This window comes from Coptis chinensis, chromosome 9 (genome assembly GCF_015680905.1).
Source record: "Coptis chinensis isolate HL-2020 chromosome 9, ASM1568090v1, whole genome shotgun sequence".
In the NCBI taxonomy this organism is placed as follows: domain Eukaryota; kingdom Viridiplantae; phylum Streptophyta; class Magnoliopsida; order Ranunculales; family Ranunculaceae; genus Coptis; species Coptis chinensis.
The window spans coordinates 17,487,385-17,494,130 of record NC_141464.1 but is presented as its reverse complement, the minus strand read 5'-3'; positions in this window follow the sequence as shown (position 1 = coordinate 17,494,130).

Sequence of the window (6,746 nt, the reverse complement as noted above, 5' to 3'; positions counted from 1 at the left end):
CCTTGTGTCATTTCTCAAATGTTTCACTCTTATAAGACTTTAGGCTATATTCTCACAGGATTTGTAGAATAAGTACTCTAGCCTAAATTTCAGAAACTTACTGCCAAACAATCATAGATACTCATGTAATATATTTATAGATAGATGCAAAGATTATTACCTACATATTAACCTAAGTTTCTAAAAACTATTCTAATGCAAAAGCTACGTGAGACTTCTAGATTATTAAGAGCATAGAGAAAGAAACAATATCAATATTCCTAAGTGTATAGCATAAACTTTTTATTTTTATTTTTATTTTTATTATTTTTAAGACAAATAATATGTAATATACAACCTAATATGTGCTTAACATTTACATCGTGTTTCTATACCACCCCCAAACAATTTGGGAGAAGGGGGTTCATGAAACAATTCAATAACACAATTAAATTATGTAACTAACTAATTTTTATAATTTTTAACATTTTATAAATAAAAGTGCGTAATTTACATCCTAAAAGTGTCTAATTTTTGCAAATGTTTCTATCAAAGTGTAAAGAGATAAGGAAAGAATTTACCATAGAAACGTGTCAAAAATTGGCAGTACCTGTAACAGAAATATTGTAAAGATGATATGATAATATGAAGCACAATTAAACTGGTACGTACTAACTAACACAAACTCTATTGGAGTAAACATGACAGGCTTAGGGTGGCAACATGATTTGAAATGAATACCAAAATACGTCACCCCCAAACAAAATTGGAAAACTCTTTTTAAGTTTGAAAATTTTGTTTGGCCTATACTCCAGAAAGTTGGTATTGTACGAAAACTTAGGTATTTTAAAGTCAGATTCCCTAGACTTAAAGTGATATATATGTATTAACATGCAGTTTCCCATATATCAATAATCTAAACAATTGTGGATCTTTCCGTAAATAGTTAATACGGAATGCACCATCAAACAGAATTAAGCACCAAGATTTCCTATGACGTAGCTTAGTGGAATGAGAGCAAAGCCTTATAGATCTAAAACCTAATCGAGTATACAGTTTCTTCTTTGTCCTCCTACGAAGGGGATGCCAAGTAAATGAACGTGAGAAAATTGATGGTTGTGGAAGATATGTGGGATGTGGATAATTTTAAGAAGGAAAAAATGGAAAAAATGAAAAAGTGTTAGGTGGCTTGTCCTTGGGTGTTACTTCTTCACCAGTTGGTTTTAGATAGTTATGAAGCATAGGAGAAACGCCAAGGTCAAGTACAAACTCAATGGTTCTTTGAAAAGGTAGAGGGCGAGGAACATTCGTGATGGAAGGTGAATGAGTGACATGAGGATGTGAGGTGGGTGAATGGTGTTCAACTAGTGTTCTTAGGTCTATATCATCAGAGGCTTTGAGATATGCAAGACATTCCTCAATAGGTGGGTAAAAAGAATCACTGGGATAGAGGGCAAAAAATTCTTCTTTCGTCATGGCGTCAAGAGATGAATGGATGTCAATAGGAGAGAACTCGCGAGGCGGCAAAGAAGGGTTGCAAAAGAGTCGAAGGAAATCCTCCTTGATGTTATCTACGTCTAGGGAGTAGAAATTGTGATCCTTGTCTACTGGTGTGGGGACTAAAGTGTCAGCCGCACTAATGTGAGGTACAAAACTCTCAATGGACTTCACTTCCCCTTCTACAGGCAAACCTAGTTGTCCCTGTTTTTGTCTAAACATGTTAACTTCTACAGAAAGATTTCCAAAAAAAAAGAGTCATTGAGCCATCCCGACAATTGATTTGGGCATTGGCGGTTGCCAAGAAAGGACGCCCTAAGATGATGGGAATGGAATCATGAGCAACTTTTGTATCAAGAATAACAAAGTAATTTTGGATAGTAAAAATCCTGAACTTTAACAAGAATATTTTCAACTACACCCTTGGGATACTTAATAGAACGATCATTTAACCGCAAAGTCATTTTGGTTGGTTGAAGTTTTGTTAGACCTAGCTGTTTATATAAATAAAAAGGGAGTAAGTTAACACTCGCCCCAAGTCTAATAAAGCGGTTGTTATGAAGGTATCACCTAAGGTGCATTGTCTGATGGGGCGACCCGGGTCCTTGTACTTAACAATTCCGTTATGTTAGGATAAAGAGGGATATTGTTGGAGTTAAGAATGCTTCGTGGGGGTATGTTGGTTTTCCTCTTCTTGGTGCACAACTCTTTTAGAAACTTAGCTTGTCCAGGTAGACTTTTTATAGCTTCTAGAAAAGGTAGGTTTATAGTCAAATTTTTAAACACTTCCCTAATCTCATCAAAATTCTCGTCCTTTTTAAACACAACTAGTCTTTGGGGATATGGTGCTTCATCGCTTTTTTTAGCAGAAAGGATAAAAGTATTATTAGTATTTGCTTTATCTCTAGCCGTTTTCCATCTAGGTGTCCATATTGGAACCTCTACAGGTGTAGGGTCTTCACTTTCTATTATTGGGTCTTGTAATGTTTTCCCTTTTGGTTGTGGTTTAACTGGTACTTCTACAGTTGTAGGGTCTTCAGTTTCTATTATAGTATTTGGTATGGTATCATTTTTAGTTTGCGGGTAATCTTTAGGCATAGTCACTTGGTTATCAACTACTATACGAAGCGAAGGGTAGTGACTGCTTGTGGGTCCCCTTGGTTTATATTACCATTACTGGAAAAATACCATTTTATTTCAAAGGCGGTGTTTGTTGACTTAGGATTAGGCCTTTGCTTGACTTGGAAACTCGCCGGTTTGGTTATTATTTTGGTTAGAAGACATGTCAATAACCTTTTGGCACAAAGACCGCATTATTTGCATCGTTTGTTTCATCATATTAGAGTTTTGATCATGCCGATCTTTCATCAAGTTGGAGTTTTGTTGCATAATTTGATTTTGTTTCTCCAACAAGGTCACTACTACTTTGTCGTAGATGGTTGTATTGGAATTAAAGCTTGTTGGCGTTCATGTCTTGATGTTGATAGTTACGGGTTATGGGTACTAAACCTCTATTCCGGTCACCTAAGTTTCCTTGTCCTTGATGTTAAGTTAACTGGTTGAAGTGTGGTGGTTGGGTGGTGGTGTTTGTGCATGGACAAGAGGACAATGATAGAAAGTCGAATGCTCAAGACTACAACAGACATTACAACGAGTAGAGTTGATGTTCATGACCTGGAGTGGGTTGTTGTTGAACAGAGATGGCATCTACCTTTTTTAGTGAGGGCATCGATAAGAGTTTTAAGCTTCGGGATCATGTTTAACCTCAAGAAGAAGAAGGAGGGCCGGGAGGAATCGTTACCTCCCCAATTGTTGTTCTTCTTAGATTGATCTTCTAAGAATTTATAAGCCTCAAGGCTCCTTTACTAAGAAAACTACCCCCGGTCATGATATCTAGAACCTCCTTATGACGATGCAAAAGCCCCTTGAAGAAGGCACGAACAAAGCGTGTCTTTCGCAAGATTATGATCTTGCGGGCATTCAATGAGAAGATCGGTGAAAGCGATTCGGGCCTCACGAAAAGGATTCATAAGGATTCCGGGCGGAAGAAATGAATCTTTTGAAGCATTTCATCTGTCTTTAGTGGTGGGTAAAATTGTTCCATGAACAATTGAACAAGTTGAGCCCATGAGTCCACGAGTTTGGCGTTTGGGCGGTTAACTAAGATGTCGCCTTTATCGGCTAAGGTGAAAGGGAATACCCTCGGTTTAATTTGTTCCACACAACCCGTAGGATGGTGGAATGTTTTAGGACTTGTTCAATCCTACGCGTATCGATAAGGTTTTCATGGGTAACAAATTAAAATATTTGGGGGATTCCGGAAATCCCCAATCGGTCTGCTAGAACGATGCAAGATTTGGGGCTATCGCTCAAGGCTTTGTAGAAGTCGAGAGAGGAGTCTCTTTCTTGACCATTATATCGGTGGTGTGTGTGAAATTCTTAGATAGGCGTGTGGTATTTATGTCTACGAAAAACAAGCGATTATACTAGAATTAAAACTCCGACAAAAAAAGCGAGGAGTGGAAGAAGGGAATACCGATTCGTCGTCCTTGATTCGGCTTATAAATAGCGTCTTGTTCAAAGCGTGTTGGTGTATATAACAAGTTAGAAACGAAAAACTAGAAAATTGAAAATTTGAATCAAACTGCGGAAATCCGGCAAAATTCAGCTTAGAGGCGGGAGTCTCTCTCTTGAAGCGCGGGAATGCGCTCCGGTGTAACTTCAAAGTTACGATGTTTGGCGCTGGTCGCTTCGGTATGGGCGCAGGTCGGCGCTCAACTTCCGATGTTTTGGCGCGAAGCGCGCTTTGCTTAGAACGCGGCTGGTCGCTTCGGTCTGGCAAATTCGAGTTCAGTGTTTTGGCGCGAATTGGCGCTCGGTTTCAAATAACCCTTCAGCGCGGTGGCGCTTCTTTGAAGCGCGAAGTGCGCTCCGTGTATTTTTTCGAGGAACTTTCACTTGCTGAAATGGACGACCACAGTTAGAATCAAACAAGGTGGGTGGGTAGAGAATGGGGGATTGCCCCTTGAATTCAAGCAATTGAATTTTTGTCTTGAACGAGATTAAGATGGCAGCGGCGCCATTTGATAAAAGTTATTTTACGTATTCTAACTATCTATGCGTAAACACAAATAATCAATTTACGTAAATACGTGTTTATATCAATATTCCTACTCTCAATAATGAAGTAATATCAGAGAGTCAAGATTCGTTCCACTCTTAACTCTCAAGACTTAAACAAATTCAACTAATCAAACCCAAAAAGAACAATGGTGAGAGTTATGATTTGATGTGAAATTTCTATACTACCATTCCCAACACAAGAAAAGAGCCCAAAACTGTAGTTTTAACCCCTTAACAATCGTACTTTTAGACCAATTATGTGAATAATAAGTAAGAGTTAATACTGATTACGTGTTTTTATGCATTTCAGGCTTCAAAGTCCATTATGTGCAGAAATGTGCCACTTTAGCGAGATAAAGGAGCAAAGGTTGGTTGCTAAGGAGTTCTGTGATTAAAGGCCAATTTTCAAGAAGACAAAGCCTCTATAAAGCCCGGTCAAAAGAAGAAAAGTCAAAGTCCATGCGGGAAGCTTGATTGCACAAAGTCGTGAGAACTTGAATACCATATCTTTGGACTCAGACCTCGGAATTGGGCCTACCTTACGTCAAAACAACCGGCTCGGAAAGAGATTTCCAATGGTCTAAGCCTTGACCCAATCAGAGGAGAAAAGGTAGCCAAAAAATCGGGCCCAAAACCCAATTTCTTTAGTCTAAAATGGGCTCTTCAGCTACAGTTGGCTTCGACAGATGTTTCATCCACTTTTTCTCCTCTGATTGGGTCAAGGCTTAGACCATTGGAAAGCTCTTTCCGAGTCGGTTGTTTTAACGTAAGGTAGGCCCAATTCCGAGGTCTGAGTCCAAAGATATGGTCTTCGGAAGTTCTGCTAACTTTGTGCACTGTTTCTGCCCTCGTGGACTTTGACTTTTCATCTTTTGATCGGGCTTTACAGAGGCTTTGTCTTCTTGAAAATTGGCCTTTAATCACAGAACTCCTTAGCAACCGACCTTTACTCCTTTATCTTGCTAAAGTGGCACATTTCTGCACATAATGAACTTTGAAGCCTGAAATGCATAAAAACGTGAATCGTAATCGATTAACTCTTACTTATTATTCACATAATTGGTCTAAAAATCACGATTATTAAAGGGGTTAAAACTACAGTTTTGGGCTCTTATCAAACCACCCCAAACAGCATTTTGCTTGTCCTCAAGCAAATATGAGAAAATAGAATAAGTGACAAAAATAGAGTTCTAACTACTCGTTTATTTGAGTCGCGATTGCATTTACCATATACAATAAGGCCTTAAACCACTAGGAATTCCTTAGTGGACCGAGTTATAGCCTCGTGAGAGTTTTCGGTGAAGGTACTCACAAACTTCATCTATACTACAGCGACTAAGAAATAAAACTATTGTTTCCTCATTCATGTCTCAACTATCTATACATCTCACTAGCAAATGAATAAGAATAACCAAGTCAAAAACCTAAGCTAATATATGCATAATAATCAATCATCTATGATACAAATATATATACTATGAGTAATACTATGAAATGCCTAGCAGGTTCGTTTATGAAAACTCGGAATAGCGTCCTTAAGTAGGTCCTCACATAAATGTCAAGACAAAAACCACTCTAATTTTTCCGCTCAAGTTTCGCTACTCCAGTGTGCAGTGGGCACACTTTACCTTACAATCTCAATGACAACAAGGAAGCCGGAGTCGATCAAACACATCTGCCACTTACTATCACACTAACCTATTCCTAATTGAGCTAGAGGTCTTTATTAGGTGTTGCGGGGATTAGGAGATGGTTTAAGAAGGAAGGAAATGGATATTCAAAAGGACAAGTCTGAGATAATAGAGTTTTCCTATTATGTAACTTAGGGAAAACCTTGTTATTTTCTTTTGCTTCTATACTTTGTTTCCATCCTTAGCCATATTTTTCTTTTTCTTTTCTTTGGCTTTTGACTCCCTTTTATTATATTTTTAGAGTTTTTATTTATTTATTTATTTTTTTCTTGGATGGAAACTTCTTTTCTTTTTCTAAAGCAACTAACTAATTTTTGTTTACACAGGTTTTTCTCTTCTTCTTTCTTCACTCATTCTATTCTCAGACTTATTCTAGATTGGGTAAGTTGAATTTTTTATTTTGTTTTGTTTTGTAACGGGGGTAAAGGAATTGTGGTTTATGGAAGGTTAAAGAAA